The 22,293-nt window shown below is 41.0% G+C and overlaps 1 protein-coding gene across 1 annotated transcript in view; it reads right to left on the bottom strand.

The window, feature by feature from the left end:
• FOXO1 (forkhead box O1) overlaps nt 1-22,293 on the bottom strand; it is a 65,281-nt gene that overhangs the window by 20,999 nt on the left and 21,989 nt on the right. The gene's annotated exons all lie outside the window — the stretch shown is intronic.

The raw sequence follows: 22,293 nt of genomic DNA, 5'->3' as shown, positions 1-22,293 counted from the left end.
AACAGCAAGATAATTCACARTTTTATGATTTTGCAACCTGTAAACACAAACTCACAGGCATGCTCAGAACAAAACACAAAAAGGAGCAAGAATGTAAAGTACATTAAAACAGGAAAAAAGGGGCAGAATATAAAGTAAACATATTTGCTAAGGTTGGTTTTGAAATCATAGGAAAGCCAACAAAGCTCTTCTGCAGTCAGCTCACATGCAGCCAGGCATTCCAAGTAATACAGTTGGACGAGGCAGAGCCCCAGCAAAGCATGTTTGCCTACATTCACCATGACACCACAGCAGAGAGTTAGGAAAGAGACTTTGAACTATGTGCCATCTCTGCTGCTCAGCAGGATCATGGTCTGCAGTGGATGTGATTACTAAATCCATCGTGACCCCTGCGAAAATGCCCTACGGATTAGAAAAATGAAAGACTTTACTCTAAGCACCACACAATTCATCCAAAATAGTCTCTGTGACAAAGTAGAAATTACAGAACTACATTTCAAAAATTTCTTAAGGATTTTTTTTCTATAGGTTTAAGTTGAACACTGTRTTTCAGGCATTCGATTCTCATGGAGAAGGATTTCCATCTCTCGCCCACTGGCAAAGTCTTACGAATTCCTCATTTACCTAGGAAGGAGAGGGAGAAAAGGAGAACATTTCTGCCAAGACTGGCTTTGTAAAACAAGTACTTCCAAAACACAGTTTTAGAGCAATGAATGAAGGGTCTGGACCTAGTATCTTGACAATATCTACATACCAATTGCAATTTTAAGGAAGTTTAGTAGCTCTCAGACACTCCTTTTAATGAAATTCTCAAGATATCAGAGAAGTTCAGGACCTATCACTTTAAAACACATACCTCAAATAAAGGAAACTGGAAAAGCAGCCATGGACTCAATCCTCCTTTTTCCTCTTCTGACAATTATTCAAGGACCCCACCTTCACTCATCCACTGCTGTCTACTTCCTTCAATGCCAAGCATTTCTGGGACATCTGATAAGGAAGTGCAGAGCTATCTTGCTCAAAGTTTTTGTAACAACAGCAGCCATCCCACACACACATGTASATATTAACACATCTAACTGATTTTCCAAGGAGAGTAGTAGCTGAGTAATTTTTACAAGAAAAAAATACAAAGCTGTGTTCCACAGCTCTTTTAAAAAAATCAACTAGTATTTTAAACTGAAAGATTAGGTTTTTTCCAATTCTCACCTCCAATTCTGTCTATTCCTCTCCAATTCTCTCCAATTCTGTCTATTTTTGTGTTAAGTTTTTAAATGTTAGAACATTCAAGACCAAGCATAATCAACCAAAATATTAAGATACATATTCACCTCTAAGGAGAATTTGTACCAATCCCCTGACTGCAGTGATTTCTGCAGTGGCTAATAAACACCACAAAAACACACTGAAGACAGCTTTAAAGACCTTTTTATCTTAAGAAAGAACTTGCCAGAGAGCAGCAGTGACAAGCCACTTGCTTCCTGGCTCAGCTAAAAGCACACCACAACTTTTGCATCAGCTTGCTTGACTCCTCTACACTGGCACAGAGGCTGCCCACTTCTCAAATGGCCCTAACCATGTGGATTTCTACTTCTCTTAATCCTATCTATTGACAAGCTCACATCCTTTCTATTGTAGTTGGTCTCAGCTTGTAGCCCACACACTCTTCGGGGCTCCAAACTACTTCTAAAATCCTTCAGAAGGCAGCCAAGGGAGGTAGTGGCAGTCAAACGTCCTCTCTCTGTTTGTACTGGCTTTCCTGTAATCCTGGCTTAAACTCACGTGCACCACAGGAAGAAAACAGACAATTTTAAGTTGCTGACTCTACAAAAAAGAGCAAGAACCATCCAAGATTAAACCTGGCCCCCAGACTTTGTCAAAAAGCTGACTTAAAGGATACAGCCAAAGAAGATTAACACAAGTACGATGTCAAAGTACACTCAAACAGCAACAGCTTCTTGACAAACACTGAGGGGTTGTAAAAACCAGAACATTTAAGAGGATAATTCATAACCCTCCTGTCTGTGCCTGAAGGAAAGCTCTCCCAGCCCAGGTTTTGGCACCTGGTAAATTCCAGTAAATATTCCTGGTTACAGTCATGCAGCACTGCTCACTGAGCCCATAACCAGAAATACAGACAACCCAGACAATTTCAGAGTAAAAAAGTTCTCTGAGAGACACACTGTCCAATAGAGAAGGTGACATTGCCGTTCTTCCACAYACTATACTCTCCCACAGCAGTCAGGGAGAGATACAGTAGTGAAGAAGGCCCAGTTCATCCATCAGCAATGTAAGCAAGGTACAGGGAAAGAGACGGACGCTTCGACTGCCTACTCTCACTCCTGCTAGGAGGGRCAAAAGGCTTTTGGAATGGTTCCTATGAAAAACCTATCAGCACTTCACACTGAGGGACCAAACAAGAACAAGTCACAGGTCAAGAAGCTCTACCAGTTTGTGGTTGTCTTCCCAAGAAAGGGAAAACACATGATGGAAATAAAACCCCCTGACAGTGTGAACAGAAGAGACCATGGCCTTAAAGACTATAGCTTGTATGGTACAGCAGTTTCATTACAGCTGCTTGACAAGCCACAGTGAATACCAGCCTCTTGGTGGGAAGCAATATTGAAAAAARTATTTGGCAAAATTTCCTGCCAAACCAGGAAATGCTTCACTGAACACCCTGGGTTGTCCAGCTCCTCTGAGGCAGTCATAGGCTTATGGGGTGGTAGGAGCACCTGCTGCTGACAGGGGTCTGCCACACTCAAGCTGTTCCTGCTTCAGATGAAACGAGGAACTTGCAACCTCAGCAGTAGATTGAAAATAGGAAAGCTTCAGCTTCAAGTAGACAACCAGAGTGCACCCCACGAGAGCTTCAACCAAACAYAATCCCAATTCCCAAGCACCATCCACTAAGAAATTTGGCCAGTGCAAGGACAGTTTCCCCATACGGAAGATACTTCTCCACACCTCCGCTGCCACCCCCAAATCTACATGCTACTGGACTCAAGACCATCAGCGACCAAAATTTTCCTCCTTTTTCTCCTCATGTCCACACCAAATTTAGCTTCTTTCTTCTGGAATGCACTGGCACTTCCCTCAGTGAAAGAACAAACTCCCCCACACCAAAAAGCTGCCAGTAAACAGGTTTCAGTGATTCAATATACAGACAAAACTTACCTGACTCAAGTCAACAGAAATTTAACATTTATTTCTCTATGTTCAATACATMTTTTTCTATTGATGGAATTAAAATACTAAAATTAACGCTGACTGTTAGAAAAGGGTCCAGGGAGGCCTCACTGCAGCCTTTCAGGACTTACAGGGAGCTTTTAAAAAAGTGGAGAGTGACATTTTACACAAGCGGATAGTGGTAAAACAAAGAGGAACAGTTTCAAACTAAGAAGAGAGATTTAGATTAATGTCAAGCAGAAATTCTTTACCCAGAGGGTGGTAAGGCTCTAGAACAGGTTGCTTAGGAAAACTGTGGATGCCCCATTCCTGAAGTGTTCATGGCCAGATCAGATGGTGCCCTGGGCAGCCTGATCGAGAGAGCAGCATCCCTGCTTCTGGCAGGGGTGGTTGGAACTAGGGGATCATGATCCCTTCTATGAGTCTCTGGTACAACTTTTTCTTTGCTTACATTATATTTAAATCTTATATTTCCTTTTTTTTTTTCCTGAAGATTTATTATCCATTCTACAAGACCCAAGGCAAGAGAAAAGACAGTAAAAGCAATTTAAATAATATCTGTGATGAGTAAMGACAATAATAACAATGGCAAGTCACACACACAGAGGAGGCTGACACCTTCACTGRTGTTATGGTTTCTCTCCCAGATGCAGCTTGTGGAGACCCAAAAACCTGTGACGCACAGTAGGCTGTCCTCCCTTATCTACAGCACCCTTGGAAAAAAGCACTCCCATCAGCCTGATGCCTGCTTGAGGCTGGAGAGCTGGAAGGACAAGAGGAGGGAGACCAAGAGGTGCCTGGCACCTTTGTTAGAGGTTGGGAAAACACCGTTTTCTCTCAGGCAGAGAAGGAAGCAAACAGCAAGCGCTGCAAGCACCGTCCCTCAGCCATGGCAGCACGCACGCAYATGCACACGCATTTCCTCCAGCTTCATGAAAACAATGAAGTGTAGGGAGCCTGGCTCTTACATGAAGCATACACTGGCTATGTATAAAATAAGGAAAGCAGCTGCTTCAAAAGCTCAGTCACACTTTTATCAACAGGGCTTTAATTAGCACCCATCTGCTTCCTGTTTTATACTAAAGAACTGACTTTCACCTGTTTTCAGCAAAACACCCCTTCCCCCAAATGGAAGTGTGCACACTCACACACAAAMACACACCAAGTTTGTGTAGGAAAGTTAACAAACACACAAAGTTTGTGAAGGAAAGTTCACAAACTCCTTATGCTTAAGTAATTAACCTCTGAAATCCTTGTTCTGAGTGTGTGGGCTATATAATTGCTTTTWAAAAAAAATTAGGCTTTGCCTGAGCTATCAGATTTCACAGCAAACACCTTAAAATCACACACCTTACATGTTTCACCATTTATTTTAACTCACTGGCACTTAGGGACCCAAAGGACACTGGAGCCCTGKTGTACTGGCACTGATCTACAGAGAGGCTGTCCAGAGGGCTCGCCATGGAAGTGTGGGCTTTTCCTGAGGTCTGTCACACACATGAAAGGATTTAAATAAACAATGGCAAGGCTGATAGTTTGAATCCATTCTTAACTCACCCCATTGTTTGAAGAGAAGAAACAACACGTAGAAGAAAAATATTACTGAGGGAGGAAATAGCTTCACCTTTGAATTTCCTGACATTTTTCCTCCCACGCTTTTCCCCTTCACACGTCAATTATTTATTTATTTTGCAGGGAGAAGACAAGTGAAAGTTAAGTACACCAGCACAGCTACGTGCTTTAAGACCTGCCCACCCCTTCTGCACAAAGGAGCTACCAGCACTTGAAAGCTTGCCAGGGAGCAAGGTATCCAGAGAGCAAAACAAGAGGAAGCAAAGCACTAGGAGAATGAATTCCTTGCCAATGACTGAGCAAAGAGCTCCTCTTGCTTGCTCCTAGGCCCAGCTATAGGAATGGGAAGAGGGGCAAGTGCCAAAAGGAGCAGTATTCATAATGTCTCTACATGAGTTTTTTAGGTATGCAAAYCCTTCTCAAAGTTGTTCATGGCAGAAAAGAGCTTTTCTTAGCACACCTTTAGCATCTGCCACCACCTAGAAAGCTTATTTTGCCAAAATAAACCTGGCAACCACATGACTCCTGCTCCAGTTTTGGAGTGGGAGGAGATCATCCTCTCTTTACAATTAGAAACCTCATCTGCAACAGCTTTCCCAGATGCACCAAGCCGACCTAACTCAATTAGTTTTCTTCTCTAGTATCTTGCAGCTGCTTTTCAAGTTTTTGGATCTTTCTGTCTGCAGGGTTCATGAGATTCACCTGCAGAAGGATATTTTGGAAAATTGAGGCGTTTTTTCCGTTCATTTGAAATCTTAAATATTTGCCAGGCAGGGAATTTAACCTTTTAGAGACTGCCAATAAAGGACAGCCATGAGAAGAGGTAAACATATACACTCCAGTAACAACCATAGCAAGTACATTTATTCCCATTTCTTTCCCTCTCAATGACATAAAGCAGTTCTCCTGACATTCTCCTTTTAAGGGATTTTTTCCATTTCATTTCAGGGGGTTAGAAGAAAAAGAAAAGGACAATAATTCAGACATCCAAAGACTGAAAAGTAAGAAAAAAAGTCATTCTGGTAAACAGAATTACAGCAGCTCCCCTTTGATGTAGCTACTCATGGTGGTAGCATAAGCAACCAACCTAGAGCATCATCCTGTGCCCCCCTACATGATCATGCAAGCGGAGATCACAGTGCTGGCAGCACCAGAAGGGGCAAACAAACACTGTTGGTTGTAAGACTCAGTATTCAAGGGAGCCGACAAGAAAGATGGGAAGAGATAATTCACAAGGCTATATAGTGACAAGACAAAGGGGAATGGCTTCAAACTGAATGAGAATAGGTTTAGATTAGATATTAGAAAGAAATTCTTTACTGTGAGGTTGGTAAGGCACTGGAACAGGCTGCCCAGAGAAGCTGTGGGTACCCCATCCYTGGAAGTGTTCAAGGCCAGGTCAGATGGGATTCTCAGCAATCTGATGTGGTGGAAGGTGCCCCAGCCCATGGCAGGGGCTTTGGAGTCAGATGATTTTTACAATCTCTTCCAATCCAAACCTCTCTATGATTCTGAATGGATACCCTAAGAAATTTATTTGTAGCATACTGACATTTTTTACTGAAACAGCGTAACAAAGTACCATTTATCTTGGTATACATGTATACATACATCTCTTTATCACACAAATCTGATAAAGAATAAGATTTCCATTCAAAAATAAAGACCAAACCTTGTTTTCAAATCTCCAACTTCTAAAAGTTCTCAGCAACTCTTCTGCTACCTCACTGTCTAGCAAAGGCAGGATTTTGTACACACACTAAGGGAGGTACTAGTGAAGGGGATGAGCTCTGCTGCTAGAGGAAAAAAATCAAATGAAAACACACAGGCTTCCAAGCACAATGCATGCTCTGAGCATGTAAAATCGATGAGAAGGGATGGAGCAAAATTAGCACCAACTATGAGAACTCCAAATATTTCTCAGAAAAGTAAAGGTAGCTCACCTCTAATTCAATTGCTTCAAGGACAGAACAAATAGATGCACTTGTGTTTTGTTTTGTTGCCTAATTTATAGATTTGATCAATTGATAAACCTGAATAATCAATCTTTTCTTAAGAAAAGGAAAAATATTCTTAACCTTGTGTTTTCACCTAGAAGATTATACTGCCACTAAGATATTTTTCCATGACACCTCAAGCAACATATTACAAAACTTCATCCAGGACTGAAACAACAGATTGTCTCAAGAGCAAATGACAAAATATTTGTACCAGAAATCCTGGCAGCATTGCATGCAGATGGGCTTCTGAAAAACAGGGTTCCAAGAATAAGTCACCCATGGTTCCAAAAATAAGAGTAAAATTCAAACAAAAMCTGGATGTTCACTTTGCAGGGTACTGCAGGCCCTCCCCAGGGTCCCACCCTTGCCACACATGAGACACTTGCTAACCACAAGCCTCTGAAGTCTGAGATTCAGCTAAACACACGAGGCTGGGGAAATGCAACCAAGGCCAACATCCTGGCTGCACAACCCAGAAATTACATGCTATGGGGTGCTCAGCCATCCACTGCCAGTGGGCTCGGACCCGAGTACTGGGGCAGCCCCGAAATCCATGGCCACCAGCTGCAGGAGTCCGAGCTGCAGCAGGAGAGGGATAATCCTATCAAGCAGGGCCAGGAACATCTCTGCCTACAGCTGGAATGTGGGCATGCTGGTCGGGTCTCTGAGCCTGCCAAGGCACAGCTCAGACCGTCTCTGAAACACTCACCCTCCCCAAAGCACCGGGGCAGGCACTGTGTGTGCAGAGACACAGAGACGTGTCATGCTTCGGCGGGGGGCACCGGACCATGACTGCACCGCAGCAGAAACAGATGTCTGAGACAACTCTCATAAACAGGCATGGAGAAGCTTAAAACCTGCACGTTACTTCTCCACCTGCCCTTTTTATAAGAGGAGTCAAAAGCAAAGTTCATTAGATGGCAGTGACCTTTCTTTAATTGATTCCTGGGTTTTGAGATRCACTGCTTTCCCACTGCTTCTTTTRGTTTTGAGAACTTTACTYACCCAGACCACTATGTTTACATTTTTCTTGGGGTTTTTTTTTATGTCAGTAGCAACTGACCTGATAGGGAATGCCAGGATATTTTTCAATAAGAGGAAGAAAATGAATCCTTGATTTAAAAGACAATTTTAGTCAATATTTCCTGCCCCTGGAATCCAGGGCCTTCAACAAACTTTTCACCATTAGCTTGTTTTCCTCAGCAATGGCCAACTTCGTACAGATAAATACTGTTCACAAAGGCTATGCAAAGCTAGTGGTGTTTGGCAGGAGACAGGCACACACTACCAGTTCTAGCCTGAGATGAAAAAGCTAATACAATTTTTTTTAATTTGGCACATACCCGGGACCAAACTTTTCCGTTAAGATGACTAAACAACTGGTTTGAAGTGATTTGCATAAAAGACTTTAAAAATCTAATAGGGATATGGGGAAGGAGAAGTGAAACAAGAATGGGATAATGACATTTCATGATAACAGAGAGCACTACAATCTGGTGCACGTAAGAAAGCAGTGTACCCCCTTTCCTTTTTTCCCCTTCGCCTTTCTCTCTATATATGGAGTTAACAAAACTTTTTTTAAGCATAAAAATCAGGATTTAAGTTTAAAGCTTGGTCATACATAATAATCCAAAGGAATGTGATAAGAGGATATCTACATTTTTGGTTATAATAATTACACATCCACACACTGAAGTTTGTTCATCATCTGACATAACATAAATTTCCAACTTATGATCTTGAGTTTTACACAAAAATCAAAGCTGTTGGTGCTACCAGACAGGTAAAGTATACACAAGTCTCAATATAAAATTACTTCAAATAACAATTGGACCAAAACTTATTTTCTGAACCCCAAAAAACAAGTCATCAAGCTGATGACTTTAGAAATTCAATCACTTTTCAAGCTTTAACAGGCTCTCCATCATACTCATCTTACCAAATACATTTACTTKTGTTGGACAGTCATGTGCCATTTTTGTTGCTTCAACACATTCAAGACTAATTTAAGTCACAGTGCAGATGAATCTTAAAAAAAAASCACACACAAGAAGGCTTGAATTAATGCTCATCTAATACATATATTTGTTCTGAGCAGGTCAAATCACAGGCCATCTGGGCATTGCGGTAACAATAAAATACCAACAAGAACAAATACAGTTTTAATATCGTTTTCTCAGAAATTCCAGTCTTTTAAAAATACCAAGTACATTAAAACCAGCATTTCAGAGCCATCAATGTAATAGAAACCTGAATGATAAAGCACTACGAACGCTCAGTTCAGTTATTCCATAATGGAGTGCAACCCCTTAAAAGAGCTTGGATGTTCAAAGCCAACATTTAACTGTCACTAAGTCCCTGTGACTACTAATGTATCCCAAAGTTTGATCTACTGCTAGTAAAACTCCTAAGCACAGCTGTGACGAGACATCTTTCTGCATCCAATTATAAAGATCATTTTATTTTTAAATGGATCTATTTAACTTCAGTGTCATTTACTTCTGGAGTATCTCTACTGGGGCAAGAACATGCTTGTGGCTTGAGGCCACAGATAGCTGACATATTTTAAGAAGGAAGAGAGAAAAATTAGTTTTCCATATTAATGCAACAAGACTTCTTCCTTTTTTCTATATAATGCTACCTATATTGCACTTCTCAAAAGCGGGTAAAAGTGCTCTAGAAACATTATTACAGCAGTCACTGGACTCACAGCCACCCAATCTTGCCAACTGGTGGCTGCTTTGCATTACAAACACAACCACAGACAGGACAGGGTAACACCAGTGGTGCCCAGATTAGGCTGGTCATGTCACCAAAGCCAACAGGACCACACCAACCCACCAGCAACTACATCACTTCTCCCTGCCTCCAACCCAACCACCAGCAACTCTTGCCACCACAAGCACAAGGATGATTTAGGCAGTGTATTGCCCAAAAACCAGGCATGGAGTACACTGGAGCAGAGACACAGGGAGTTATGMCAGAATTCCCAGCAACCAAACTTGCTCTAGTTTATTTTCTGTGGGATTCATCTGGCTGATCTTTCTCAATAGCTCTGCCTAAACTGATGCAGAGCAACTCTGAAAAATAAATCTCCCCAAAACTGCTACCCCACCACACAAACCATGGCCAGGCTGCTTAAGAATTCAGATTTCTTCATCCAACAGAGRTCAACTTACAAAACAACTTAAGATTTTTCTTCTGTCCCCTTTTACATGCTTTCACATTAGTACTTAAACCTGACTGCACTCTTTGGACCACTCTTTGGGCTCCCTGTACAAGTTCACCTACATACCAAATCAGATCTCAACATCATAGATCCTGTATACGGATTATCCCATCAACCCAGGGACTGCATCCCATTCTAGCAGGCCTTCTGCAGAGGAGGAAAACCAGCAGCCTCTGAGTCAAGATGCTACAATGGAATATAGAAGGCAGGAACAGATAACCAGTGATATGGGAGAAGTTGAACCAATGAGGGAACATACATCTGCAAGGGAGTAGCCTGAGCACGCAAGCAGCCCAGCCTGTCACCAAGGTCTTTAAAACACTAGAAAGAGCTAAAAGGGCTTTTGAATGAGGAAAACRAAGCAGTATTGTAATAGGTTTCTCTCTGATAGGAGACCACTGAGATAGGTTTTGTACAGGTGCATCAAGTAGGCAATGGAGACAGATACTGCAGGCACACTAGAGGCTACCGCTAACATCACAGAAGTGAGTAAAAGTGGAAGGGAAAATAACAACAGGTTTAATCAGGCCGTGAAAGTGCATATGAGACACTCAGATCAGATATGACGGACAGGGGAGGGTGGAGGAGTGGTTAGGAAGAATGTGGCATGGCCCAGTTAGGGATATGGGGTGCTGACTCTGCAATCATGCTGTGAATGGATACAAGCATGGTGCTTTTCTCATGGTTAGAGGCAGAGTTCAAACACAAAGCAGCTTCTGAATCCCAGAGATCTCCAATTTGTTTGAAATGTGCTTCAGATCCTTTAGCAAAATAGAAAGCAGTCATCTGCTTTTATAACAGCATCACACCAGATCTCTGACACTACCTCCCATTTTCCCTAGGGGATCACCATTTCCATGTTTTAAAAGAAGAAACACTTTTACTGTGATGGTGGTCAAGCAGTAGCAAAAACTGCTCAGASAGGCTGTGGAGTCTCTACCCTTGGAGATAGTCAGAACCCAAGTCAACCTGGTCCTGAGCACAGCCTTAGGAGGCTGTGGGCAAGGGGCTGACCTTGACAACCTCCCAGAGATACTTCCCCACTTCTGTTACACTTTAATTCTGTCCCTTGGCCTGTCTCCAGTGCTGGTCTTCTTATACAGCCTGGAGGCTCTACACTGCCATGGGACGGATGGCCACGTACCCTGTCTTAAACAGCACTTGGATTCACACAGCCTTTCTGCTCTTTTGACAGCTTGGCCCTTGGTAATTCCAAAGGAATTGCACTCTCTGTATTTTATGGAAAGCATAAAAGACTTTCAAATACTTAAATGAAAGATTACAAGGGGCCTCGTGTTCCCAAACCACCATGGACACTGACTCATCACTGTCAGAGTTTTCCAAAACCACTTCCAATGTTATATATCCACTCCTTGAAACAGAGCTGGCCCAGCAAAGCTTTGGTTTACACTGCTCTGGAGCAGGTTTTGGTGAGACGGTGGAATTTCCCTGCAGAATACAGTCATCAATGACTGCTCCCTAGAGAACAGGATGGATTGAAGGATAGATGATTAAGGAAATACTACTCTTTCTCTACTTTGGAAAAGTGTTCAGATGCAGTCACTGCAACCTGTATTTCAGCTGCTGTAGGTTTAAACCACCCATAATAGGCCCAGAGTGTCCCCAGAGCATGCATTCAGGCTCTGCTCACAACAGCAGCAATCCTCTCCTTGTTCCCTCTGTGCCCCCAGGGACATCCATCAGCCATAAGGCTACTCTGAAAGGATCTGTGGTGTCCAACTCTTCCAGCTTCAACCTGCAAGGACAGTGCTGGGAGGCATCTGGAGGCTGGGTAACAATGTTCATGGTACTCTGGAGCTGCAGGACAACTTTATGGTCAGAGGCTCCCATTCTGGCAAAAGAGAGACTGCACAGAAAGGAATACACAGGTTAAAAAGATAAGTCATTGCAAGGGAAGGTCACCTATAACTGTATCAAAGATTGCAAGTAATAATGTTCTTGATGTCTATACTTTTAAACTTTTATTGGCCTGTGAACTTCTTGCTCCCGTAGAAATTACACAGGCAGAACAAACAGAATTATTACAAAATAACATCCATCAATAAAGACAGCTCAGCAATTTTATTGAAATKAATTTGCATTAAGCATTTCTTTTTCTGAAAAAAATGTTCAGTATAAATCCTAATTCATTCTCAGCTCATTACCTCCTGATGTCTGATTCAAATGCCATTGACAAATAAAGATAAGAGAGAAGAAATACCATATCCCTCTTCTCTCATTTGTCATTATGGAAGTTTGCAAAGTCCRTCCTTACAGAAAAAAAARGAGGAGGAGGAAARAAAAAAGGGAATCAAATGCTGCAAGCTGTAGCAGTCCCCCAGAACATAATACAATTCTTAATGAAAAGAATGCAAATAGCTGTCCTAGTAGATAGCTTTCAAAATGGAATAATTTATTCATTTATTTTCAAAATAAAATTTTAGAAGAGAAAAAAATCAACAGTGAAATGAATTTATATATCATTTGGATGAACCACAGCTAAAACTGTGCAATATTGCCAYAGATTTCTGAAAGAAAATTCCAAGCATGTTCACAAAAATCAGACTATTTTGATTTTTTGCCAAACAGGCTACCTTCCAAGAATAAAAGTGTGGGGAAAAATAATAGTATAGTGACAGAACAACATCCTTACTTCTCACTCCTAAAAGAGTCAAACTGAAGATAAAATGAAAAGGTTGACAACTACTTGGTGGATCTTAAAGCTCAAGTATTCCAAGAACCAAGGTGTGATAAGTGATGTCATCTGGAGAAAGAGGATGAAAAGATGAAAAAGAGTGCCTAAAAACCAACAGGMTTTTCCTCAGTGTTTATCAGTGGCAAATATGAGACGTAATGAAATTTATTGGTAAAAGAATTTTTTCTGTTAATTACTCAGAAAGAAAAAGTACTGATAAATTTTAAAACATTCTTGCATTGACAAGCATTTTTTTTCTTGTGGGGAGGCTCTGATAAATTTACTTCTCCCATACTTTTTTTTCATGGACAGTGCAGAGCCATCTTTACCATGCAAACTATGCAGGTTCCACCAACCTACACTAAACATTTTTAAGCGTAATCAAATTAACATGGTCTCAAGCATATCAAGTCCATAAATTTTTAATCTGCTATAAAGCAAGAGGCACTTAATGCAAGTTTCTGTTTGTAAGGAACCGGGCAGTACTCGATGGTGTAAACACGGCCACCTGTCTCTCTCTAGAGCCTTCACGCACTGCACGAGAGCCAGTGTGAACATTTGTTCGTCTAAAACGCTCAGCATATGGTTGAACTGACAATTTAATAATATCTTGATAAGGATGCTGACAGATTTTTGGTGGGAGATAAGCATGTTTTATCATTAAATATTTGTWCTGCAGTAGCACCCAGAGACCTTGAGCAGAAAGGGCCTCATTGTGCCAGGAGCAGAGGGTAACTGAGTCAGTGACCCACAGAGCTGACAACCCAGGACACCCTAGCTACAAAAAAAGACTGAGCAGAGTATGTACCACATGTACTGCACAGAAAACAATTTTTTCTCCCAAATTTGCCTACAGCTACCTGTAAAGGCTTCTTATACAAGGCATAATTGATCCAGAGACATAAATTGGGAGGATCTACTCTGCACCAGCTTGCCACCATGCTAAGAAACCATAGTGATGTTCATGGGGGACAGGATTTGTTTATCTTTGAAAACCACAATTTTGAGGCAAAATCTCTAAGTGTGCACTAGTTTTCTGGACATAACACCTAACACACACTGAAGCTCTGCTCCCCACATAGGTTCCTTTGAAGAGCTGCACGTGAACATCGCTCTCTCATTGCAAAATTTATCCAGGATTTATCACTCTTATCCATGATCCAGCAAAAATCCCTCTTCCYATCTACAATTCCATGAATACTTTTTATTGTTTCCAGAATATCTTCTACCCTTAATAACCAAGTGAAAAGTGAATAAAGGAAATGGATTATGCATGAAATCAGGTCCTGAGGTACCTTTACTCCATTCACTAAATGCTGAAGTGCTAAACCTGAGTTAGTTACGTAGACGTTACCGTAAGTACTTTCCCCAGGCTGTGTATTAAATCTAGTGGCAACTCTGTAAAAGCAGAAAACAATCCCCTGTATACCACAGCTGTCTAATCTTATCCCTCAAGCAGTATTTCCTACTCAGTTACTTCCTATAAAAAATGGGTTTTACTAAACCATGTGCTAGGAGAATCAAAATGACTATGACTCGTGATACAGAGAAAATGAGAGAAACAGAAGTTTCTATTTTAAAAGAAACTGTATATATGGAAACTAAGTAATGAGACTACAACAATGGAAGACCTCATTACCAGTAGAAATATCTCACGTCTGATTCACCTTAATCTTAAATGTGGCACAACACATTTGCTCCAGCTTTAAAATCACAAAATGAAAATAACTGCTGCACAATCAGGATTTCAGCACATAGGTGCATCTGTCTTTGCAGCAGCACCATTATTTATGTGTTGGCCAWTTTACATGGTTCTGGTTTTTAAACATAGACACATCATAAACAAATAAGCAACAAAAACATGACTTTTAAAATATTTAAGTTTATAGGCATCTATAAACTGAAATATTTGTATTTCCTTATATATGTGTGCATATATATAATCCTTAGATGTTAAGATGAGGCAACCCTCAAGTTAATGTAATGTAAGATGAGGCAGTCTTACATTGCACAACAGCAGGTAACACCTCCTTTTCCACAGCTCCACTCCCAAAGGAATAAGCAGAGGCAAGCTCACATAACTTACTTTCATCCAAGGCTCATACCAACACACAAATTCTTGAATATTTTTGCCTGGCTTGTGTTTTCAATTGCTTTTTCTGTATCACATTTGTCCCAACTTCATATTTAACCAGAGGTTTAACTTAAATAACCCCAAGTATTTTAATGTGCCTTTACAAGCCCTGTTCACAGCTGACAGTGAAGTCTGTCCTTATTGCTATTTGCAGACATGTCTGCACATGCAAGCTAGCCTCTCTCTGCCTTCCTACTTCTAGGACTTGGGGTAGTATGCAAAAGACATCATTTCTAAGAAGACTGTAATGGTTTTAATTGAAGTTATTCTAAAAGACCAGACACCTTACTGCATTTTTAAGGTAGTCAATGGGATTCATGTTTTTATTTAACAACCTTTTTGTTTCTGCCCCTTAATAAGAAAAATGAGCAAAGCTTCAATAGCGGCAAGTAGATTCTTGATGAAGATTCTCAGTTTGCAAAATTTAACAAGTACTTGATGCACACAAGTAACAGTAATACTACATCATATTTTAGGAGCCCAGTGTGACAGCAATAGTACTACTTCTTATTCATTTAATTTAACATGACAAATTTAAAAAATGAAAATGTAGTATTTATGAAGATATATGCACAATTTGAAAATTCAGTGTTCCAGTTATCCATTTACTTTAAGTCATAGGTATATGCTTTCAACAAAATAAATTCAAAGCCTTTGCTTGAACATGAAGGTGTTTCACCGGATGGATGCATGCCTTGACCTTGAACTCTAATTAGAATAGATGCCAGGCAAAGAAAAGACAGCGGAGAAGGATCTCAGCCCTAATTCACAAAAGGCCACTTTTGTATTCTGAAATTCACTTTTAAAACATCATTTAACTGCAGTCAGGTAATGAACAGAGCCTGCAGACAATGCTAAGTGCATTCAGATTAACTGGTTTTAATCCTGACCTTAGGCCTGATAGGTCAAATATCCCCTGTTCCGGCCAGCTACATGTTATGGATACCCTGCCATGGGGTACTGCCTGCTTCTTCCCTGTACATCCTCCTTCCCCAGCGGGTGAGAAAGCCAGGCGCAGCTTTCCCCAGACAGACAGCAATATGAAGGGAACAGAAATTCTTTTAAAGCTGGAGCTCCTCCCCACTCCTTCCTCCCTGCCTTCACTATCATTGCGTTGTAAAACCAACTGGAAGGGAGATGTCGGGATAACAATCACAGGAAGAGAGCTTGTGACAGCCTGGCCGCAGAGTTATGGTGCCCCGACACGGGAGGGCAAAGGTTCATGCAGGAAACGATGCCGAGACCAGGACCCTGTCCCTGCTGGCAGCAGGCCTCTCAGGGCTACAGAGTTTGGGAGGAGGAAATGTATTTTGCTCTTTATCATTTTAAAGAGCCACTGTACAGTACAGGCTGCAGGATGTTTGCATTTACAAAAGATCTCAAGGATCTGCACTTAGGGAAGCCCACTGTGMGTGGCTCTGCTCTACAGCACAGATCACAGCACACTCCGCAGCACACTTTTGCGCACCACACAAGGAATTCAAGCATCTCTCTCACTCCTGTCGGGAAAAATTTGAGCACTTCCTCCCAGAAAGGGAGGACTTCTCTGGCTCCCAAGATGCCTTCCAAAAGTGGCAAAAGTTAGTCCATTAAAGAAAAGTATCTGCCAAACCAAAACACAGACTTGGGGCTTCGGGTGCATTTGAGAGCGGCTGCAGCTTCCAACACCATTAAACACTGACTGCAATAAAAGGCACACAGCAAGGAACTAAAAAGTGTCTTTGAAAAATAAATAAGTTTATTTTAGATGATTCAGAKTACAGTGTGCTCTAAGTTAAAAAACTCTCTGTGAAAGGATTTCAGATTACACTGAAGCAAGTTATACACCCATCTTTGTTGAGACTCCCCCCTCACCTTCTGCTGGAGGAGAAACAACAACATCACATGCTGTGCTGCAGGTCTGGGATGGGATAGATGTTCATAAACACTTGGTCATGTGTCTATCCTGTTTTCCACATTTGTAACTTCATGCCACTTATTTATGCTTTGAAATTCCAATTTAGACCTAAGTTTAAGATTCCCTAAAAGCTGCCCTTTCTGGCAATTGCAGAGTTTCTAATTTGTTTGCCTATATATATATATATATATATACTGACTAAAAATACAACTTCCGCTTGTGTTTCTCTACCCCATTTCAGTCAAAATTCCCATTTGGCCATTCACAGTAGAAACACTGGGCTTTGGCTGTGCATACTCCCATACTTCTGTAACACTTTCCCTTATATTTCACAGCCCCGCTGGTGTGTTACTGCAGCCARTGACTCCAAGGCTGTTTTTTGAACTCAGCCTCCCCACATAAATGCCTCTTTTAGAAGCTCTAGCCTGGCACCAATTTCATGCTGATGCATGTGATAGAGGCCAAAGTCTAAAAGCTATAAAACCCAGCAAGTTCAATCACCCACGGGAGCATGAGGCACAGCATTCTGCCTACACACTGCTGTAGAAAAAAGCATACCCAGACGCCCTGATCCGATTAGCAATTCTGGCATCAAATCCTCACCCAGACAAATATGTGTGACTGATACTTGCCTAGGACCAGCTCAAGGTTTCTCAACAGCGTAGGCAAAATTGAATCTGGTGGCATTACCAGGTTCATAAGTGGGAAGTTGAGAACAGCCCCAAAATGGTGTTTTCCACTCCTTGCAGCATGACCTCCTCCATCCATCTACCTCATACCCACCCCCACTGCAGCACGCCCATGCTCTATCTTCTCAGATTCATCTAACTAGATCCATCCAATCCTCATTCCTTCTACAAAAATTATTAATCTGCCACCTTGTAATGCCGCAATCCTTAATGATGGTTGGACAAATTTCAGGCTATTGCAGAAGGGAAGGAAGCACCAGTCCGGCGCTTTCATTGCCTTGGGGAAAGGAGGCAGTGGGATGGGGCAAAAGGACATGGACTGAGARTCGGACTGTCTTCTTTCCCCACAGTCCTTCAAGGCTGGAGTGATGACTGATGCTGCTGAAGAGGGCTTCCCTCCCACAAAAATGTAGATGGCTCCTCCCAATGCAGCAGAGAGCTGTGTGAAGGACAAGTAAAATAAGCCATATGGGCACCAGGTCAGTCCTCGCAGCCTCTGGTCCAAGCAGCACTGGCAGCTATCACCCTGCCAGCTTCACACACACCATAACATTCCCCGACACTCTCATGTGACATGCACAAGGGCTGGAGTGCAAGGACGAAGGGAGATGTTTGCACCCCAGATCTGCAGAAACCATCATGAGAAGGTCCATTCCTGATAGGTGTAAAGAAAAAGCCACTAGATGCCATACAGAACCTCTTTCTGGRATCCGCTATTTTGTAACAAAGGGAAGGTAAAAGGAATACTGTAACAAGGAAGAATAAACCATTTTAAAATTTAAAAAACAAAAGGGATGGGATCCAGTTGTACAAAACCACAGAGAGCAAGAAAATCTCCRTTTACAGGTAATCCACTTAAAAAAAAAGGATTGTTTCCATCTCCCAGAAAGGAAGAAGACTCAAAACCACACCTAAATACTTCCTATAATGCAAGAGCTTAAAACTTCTTTGTTGCCTTCTCTGACTTTCCATGGTTAATACCTTGGGAGGCAGGGACTTCTTGGCCAGACACACAGTGGTAGGTCCACAAAGTAAACAATGGCTTAAAGAAATTAGATGAGTGGAGACCCAAAGGCAGGAAGGATCATGGTTTCTGACACGCTATGGAATGGGTTTTCTCTCCACTGTGAGCTTACTGTCATCTTTTAAATGAAATAACATGCTTCCTAGAAAGAACCTTGCTATTAAATATTTGGGATAACTACCACAAATAGGTTCTAGCAAAATACTTCTCACAGAAGGTTTTTAGTGTCTGTGTACAGCAAATTTAGAAGTGGTCCAATTATCAGTACTTGCTCTTAGGGTAACAATTCAAATTTTTACTAGTGCATTTTCTCAAGTTTTCCTCAAAAAATTAGAGTGAAATACACACATATATCTAGCTAGAGCTTTTCAACAAAAATTCTTACTGTAAAACAAATGAAGACAGAGGCAYACATACTTGAGCTAAACATAAATCCAGCTTGATAAATTGATGGGACTATAGGGGTAGTAGGATTTAATTAATTCTTAGCCTTAAACCAGTCCTCAAGAATAAGTGTGAAGCTAATAATACTAAATAACTGTAGTAGAAAGATGCTTGTCTAGGCACCAGGCATGTGCATAGCAGAGTTAATCACCTGTACATTCCTGGTTTATGATTACAAATAYGTTCATTATGTAGCACTGTGCATCTAAGGGGACATGCAATCACTATATGTTTCTTTACCAACCTGTATGCAAGTACTTAGAATTTAGTCCTGCAACTCTCATTTTTATTTCATCACTTTTTCTCCCATGTGCAATACCATCTTTTCTATTTCATAAATAATTATTTGCATGAGTCTTTTGAAGTTTAAAGGAAAGTATGAAGCAGAACACTCTCTCAGCTGGAGACCTGGCTTGACTAGAAAAAGGCTTGTGTTAACAAACATCTAAWGCAGTGCTACCATCAGACCAAGTAACAACAGCAGAGAAAATACCAAGTATTTTGACAACACAAAAATCTCACTAAGAAAAGCCACCTTGTAACTCCCAAGGTAGAGTTCCTTATACTTTCTTTGTTGACACACATACAAAGGTAATTTCTTACTCTAAATTATYAGGCACCTCTTTCTACTTACACAGTCACATGATTCCAATGAAAGCACTGATCAACTATAATCCTATCTCCAAACCTGCTATCTGTTTTCTACACAGGAGCTCCAAAGCCATTCACACGTTAAGCCTGTTCTGGGAGAAGCCCYCTGGCTCTGCAAACAACATAGCCAAGCCTGTTCAAAATCTGTGCCTTCCCATTTTCCCTTGAACACAAGTTCAGGTCACACTGTGTAAAAAAAAAAAAAAAAACATTCATTAAAGTAACATGGTCTATACGAATGATGCCTAAYGATTTTTGCTTTTCCCTTTAGGCTTCTATATCCCCTATGTATCCACCTGTACCCCTTAACCCACATGCTTGTAATTCCTAAAGCTTAATATTCCAGCTTAGTTTAAACATTTTGCTAAGCAAAAAGACCAAACATCCTAAAAAAAGAGTCAAWGTACCCTGTGCTATCTTAAACCCAAAGCTCCAGCCTTRAGTAAAGCCTTCTGTCCAAAACATCCAATCTTACATAAACTAAGCTCTAGCCTCATCCTAGAAAGAAAAYTCATTAGAATAAAGAGACATTACTACATTTATAAAGTTTCTTATTAGAAAATCCTAGATAAATATACTAATTCCTAAAACCTATAAAACTTGTACCCGTACTATACACGGAGTGTGCATTCTGCCATCAAATTGTGCACCTAAAATCCCAAATACCGAAATAAAACCCTTTTTATCCCCTTAACCGTATCTGTATCATTATTAAAAACYGGCCTTTCAAGGCAACACAATAATAAGGGGTTCATAATATAAATCCTCCCTTGGATTTATATTGTCTTTCAACTTCCGTATTTTGCWCATCTTTACACACTGTTACTTTTCAGATTACATGTCTGTATTTTAGCCTAGAATTCTGTATTTCCTTTACATCTTGAATGGCCTGTGCAGACCCATGTGAGCTGATAAGCCCACAGAAAACTAGGTGCTATTTTGGATCCTTGGACAATTTAAGGAGRACTACACTGGTTGCACACTTTAATTCCTTGTCCATACCAATATGAAAAGATTATGCATTCATGTAGAAGCAACTTAACATACAGACAGCAAGTTATGAAGCCTGGCATTAACATTTACTTATTAAGAAAACTGCATGTACACCATCAGATTTTTTTCCTAGAAGCTTTCAGCTGTCATACATTCTTGCACACACAGGAGCTTCAGCACAACTAGTGAAATTCCTGGGCTCCTATAATGAACTGCTTGTAAGTCCAGTTATGCCCTTTGCAAGAAGCCTGAAGCCATCAGACTCTCTCTAAGTTATAAACTGTGTGCTTTCCTGCACCCTCTTTTGTGACAACACATTAAGTAACACATACTAGCTAAAGACGATTTAAAAACAAAACACCAAGCAAAATTTACTAAGCAAACAGGCTTTAGAAGCAGTCTTTGTGATTCCTAGTTCAAATCAAAACAGCTAAGTGAGCAATCTTGCATTGGTAAAGAAACCAATTTTTCTGTCTCGCGTCAAGTATCAGATTTCATATATATGCGACATTGCAAGACAGAAATGCTGCAACACTGGTGTACTTTCTGAGCAATCAGGGAGGGAAGAGACAAAACAGTTAAATATGTGTTGAAKAGAGGAGCAGGCTTCAAGAAGACAATGATGAGTAGTCCTCTCATCAAGAAGGTTGGAATATGTATTTAAAGGGCAGTTTAAGAGTGGATCRTGCAAAGCCTAACTTCTTTCAGAGAATAAATGGCAAAAAGTTAGCTCTTACATGCATAGGAGGAGTCATGGAATCTTGATTTAGAATTTGTTCAATGTGCTCAAACACATACTCAGTATCTGGCAACAAAAAGATTATAAATATTACACAAAATATTAACTCAACAGCAAGCCTCAGCATAAGCTTAACTTTGAGGTTAACTTCTCCATCATCCTCATGAAAAAGCAATTCAACACTTGTGCACTCCACATAAAATCAAGAGGCCAAGATCTTCAGCCATTCTGCCTGCAGTTTTTCTCTTGCAAGTAACTTTTGCATATGTTAAATGTGGAAGGACATATCTGAATCACGCTTCATTTGTCACTCATTGACAAAGATCAAGTCAACACAAGGGTCTATGAGCTAAGCAGCTCAGGGAACATAAAACCAGCTATGAGATCAAACTAAGTCATCCACATAAACGAACCTAAAGAATCACTAGTGACCATCACTCTCCAGAGCACAAGACCTCAAGTCTCTGCTGTTACATGAAAGAGCCATGAAACAGAGCTCCTGTGTGTGGAAGCAGCTGCAGTACTCACCTGCAAGCAGGACTSGTCTCTCTCATTGAGCAAGCCAGCCTTTCTCCCAGCACGGGGAGATAAGGCTGTCTGAACACCAATRCCCACAGCAGGGCACTGGCTACGCTCTTATTTTTGAAGACACTGTCACAGTAGACATGATTTTCTGACCTACCTTCCTACTGCTCTGATTTATTCCGTATGTCTGTGGGTTTGAGCAGACTAGAGACAGYCAGCCACAGGTTGCCTACTGTGATGTTTATCAAAGAGTAAGAGACCATCTACTGTGCTTAAATAGCTACATGGGAGAGTCTTAGCTCACCTACTAATGTGGACCTCAGTATTCCCTTCCCAGTCATCTTTCACCAACTAGCTATCATATGGCTTTGAATTTCACAGATGCCCTCATTTATCAGTAAAAGCAATAAATAGGCTGTTACTGAAAAAGTGGAGTACAAGATGATGTCACACATGTCATAGTAAAAGGAGCATTTCAGCAGTTGGCTTGGCCAGTCAAAATGCTCAAGTTC

The sequence above is a fragment of the Malurus melanocephalus genome, unplaced genomic scaffold (assembly GCF_030028575.1).
Source record: "Malurus melanocephalus ecotype Western Australia unplaced genomic scaffold, MMel_1.1 scaffold_78, whole genome shotgun sequence".
Classification (NCBI taxonomy): domain Eukaryota; kingdom Metazoa; phylum Chordata; class Aves; order Passeriformes; family Maluridae; genus Malurus; species Malurus melanocephalus.
This window is presented reverse-complemented; position numbering and strand designations above follow the sequence as displayed.